The following is a 3,239-nucleotide window of genomic DNA, read 5'->3' as shown; positions in this document are numbered from 1 at the left end:
TTTGTAGATGATTTTTTTTTTTTAAATAAATCCTGATCTACAGAATACAGCACATTAACCAGCAGTATTTATAACGTTTTAGATTATGTGTTAGTCGCTTTTTCACAATCTTCTTTATGCACAGCTTAGAATCTTCGCGGGATCGTGTTTTTTATAGTAAGGAGCACAAAAGTGGTGCTGAATAATCTGTAGGTACAAGAAACGAAGTGCTTTACGATGCTCCGTCATTCCTTCTACATGAATCCAACCTTGTATATATTTAATGTAAAGAAATAAATCTGTCAACAGTTGCCTTACCAGCATCGCTGAGCAATTCCTCGTCGTCGCTTCCTTTTAATGTTCTCACCTGTGGGATTCCCGTAATGTAAAGATTTATTTATTTTGACAGCAGAGGACGCTGTGATGCTGTGTTTTCTCAACCTGAGTTGGTGATGATCTTCATCAACATGTGTAAACACCTTGAAGTTGAGTTCCTGTGAAGAATATGTATTTACAGTAGTGTGCCATTAACTGCCCTCTGACCTCAGCAGGAGTCCTGAAGACTCAACTGTGTAATAGCACGTTGTATACAAAGTATTCACTCTGTACTTCTTAGTGGTTTATTGTTTTACAACATTCATTTAGAGTGGGTGTACTTACTTTCCAAAGGTTCTTGGCGCTGATCGTCAGATTTTAGTTTTCAGGTTTAAAGGTAGCCTGTGTATAAGTTGTAGCTTTCAGGTTCCGGTGTGATCTAACATAAATAGTCGCTCACACCTGTGTTGCACAAAAAGAATCCCTTTTATGTGATTTCTGGAACACTTAGCTGAAGTATCGATGGGTTAAAATATGCAGGTGATTATTTTAAATGTTTCACATAATGTGGATTTTTTTTTTTTTTTTTAATCTCGATCACTCTCATCCTTTTTACATCATTACAATTCAAAGTTGTAAAACAAAAGTCCAACAGAGGCTGTTAGATACTGTTTATAGATGGTGTGTTTCTTTGTCCCTGCCTTTTGTATTCTGTTACTGTGCATTTTACAAATTATTGCATCTCTAAAACTCTAATAAACACATTCTGCTAGTTGCTTGTTTCCTGTGGAACATGCATACTCCTTTTACTCTTGGAAGAAATCTCTCTTCCAGAAGGTTGATGTCCTCCAGCTCTGCTTTGCCCTCATGGTAATCTACTTGCTTCTTCTGTGCCTTTATACACAGTACAGCACTTCACGGGGTAGCTGTGAAAACATGGGCTCGGATACAGATGCACATACACTTTGGAGAGAAACTTTGGTGAGCCCTGCAGGTTTTATAACGGTGTCATGCTACACTTATAAAAAGGAAGACTATTGATGAGCTCTGAGGAAAAATGTCAGCTGTGTGGGTGTGTGGGGTACAGTGATCATAGGGAGGGCCCTGAGGAAGTTTCCTGCGTGTGTGAGAGGGACTGAGTCACAGTGGTCCACCAGCACTCCAGTGCGCTCTTTTTAAACAGATCTGACACATCAGGGTCACCCTGTACCTCGAGACACACCGGAGAGCCCTGCGAGGGATGTGCACACAGGAGATCTTCAGCAAAACATTCTCAAACACGCACAGGAGGCCTAGCGGGCAAGAACACACACAAACACAGTGGCCTTTACTATATAGGTCATGACAGCAGTTGCATAAAGCAGAAGGATGGAGACAGATGTTTAGGGGGGGAAAAAGACCATGAATGGGAAACGAGGGTAAGGATAATGGTACTTTGTGTACAAATGAGTGCTTTACAGTTTGAACAAACGGCTGTTGTGCCTTTATGTGAAAAACATCATTTCATGTGGAATAGATATCAGCTGAAATTGAACTAGAGCCTGCCTGTACTTTTGTATAATCCCAGTTTGCATCACAAGATGGTGCAGTGAGTCAGTGTGACCTGTATTTAACCACATGAGTCATTAAGAACAGTTCTACCTACATTGGCGGACTGGGGCGAAAACACATGTCATGGTGAAAGTTCGACTTGAATTCAGCAGTGAAAAAGACGCCTCTAAGCCTTACGCCTCCTCTGAAAAAAAATGTGAAATTCTCACTTGACAAACAATAGAAGGGACAACGGCCTCCCGCAGAAATCTGGACATCCACCTGTGTTTCCTTTATTTCCACTCAGGGCACACAACAACAAGAACAGCGTGAGTGAGTGGAGCCTGAATTGGTTTTCACTGCGTGCTCCACTGCATCGGAAGACAATCAGTGGTGGGTTCGAGTACACAATGGCAGAATTAAAGATTTCTCATTATCTGATTGTTTATCAGAATATATCTCCAAGCGCAAAACTGATTCAGACAACCATGCAGACATAAATCAGGAATGGTAACGTTTGGATTGCACCATTTTCAGTAATTGTGATCAGCAGAATCACGACTGACACATTTGGCTTGCCATTGATTACTGATAGATTTTTCACGCTCCCCCCATATTAACCACAATTATTTGCGATTGTCCACGTGTTCCCAGTGTTTCAAAAAGTGACCCGTGGAATCGGTTTGGCCATAAACTGCAATCTGGGTTTGAGTTTGACTGGAAACGAAAATGCAAAACCCAGTTTCACGTGAATTCTCTGCCATACAGTCAGGTTCTCTGCAGTCAACCACAGTGGATTTTCACTCATACAATCAAAACGTGATTGAAGCGCAGATTTTGATCTCTAACTTCAGGATTTTAACAAAAGGTTTACATGAGCTATTTAGGAATTGCAGCCATTTTAACACACGGTCTCACATTTTCCGAGGCTTAAACATTCATGAACATCTACAGTAATAATATATTTCTTGCCCACCACTTTAATCACACTCTAGATCTTGTTTTAACATATGGCATAGAAACTGAACATTTAACAGTGTTTCCTGAAACCCCTCTCCTGTCTGATCATTTCCTGATAACATTTACATTTACAATAATTGATTACACAGCGGTGGAGAGTAGACTTTATCAAAGTAGATGTCTTTCTGAAAGAGCTGTAACTAAGTTTAAGAATATAATCCACCCACTGTTATCATCTTCAATGCCCTGTACCAACATAGAGCAGAGCAGCTATCTGAACGCTACTCCAACAGAAGTCGATTATCTTGTTAATAATTTCACCTCCTCACTACGTACGACTCTGGATACTGTAGCTCCTGTGAAAACTAAGGCCTCAAATCAGAAGTACCTGACTCCGTGGTATAATTCTCAAACACGTACCCTAAAGCGGATGACTCGTAATCTGGAGAGGAAAT

General features: G+C 40.6%; 1 protein-coding gene across 3 annotated transcripts in view; it reads left to right on the top strand.

The window, feature by feature from the left end:
* The window catches only part of arap1 (ArfGAP with RhoGAP domain, ankyrin repeat and PH domain 1), a 65,590-nt gene extending 64,521 nt beyond the window's left edge, over positions 1-1,069 (top strand). For all 3 annotated transcript variants that reach the window (XM_026191464.1, XM_026191466.1, XM_026191465.1), the window contains one exon: positions 1-1,069. This exon is cut by the window's left edge and continues 848 nt beyond it. The gene's annotated coding sequence lies outside the window, so the exon portion shown is untranslated.
* Positions 1,070-3,239: the final 2,170 nt, after the last annotated feature.

The sequence above is a fragment of the Astatotilapia calliptera genome, chromosome 14 (genome assembly GCF_900246225.1).
Source record: "Astatotilapia calliptera chromosome 14, fAstCal1.2, whole genome shotgun sequence".
In the NCBI taxonomy this organism is placed as follows: domain Eukaryota; kingdom Metazoa; phylum Chordata; class Actinopteri; order Cichliformes; family Cichlidae; genus Astatotilapia; species Astatotilapia calliptera.
Note: the sequence above shows the minus strand (reverse complement) of the source record. Positions and strands in the feature narration are given on the sequence as shown.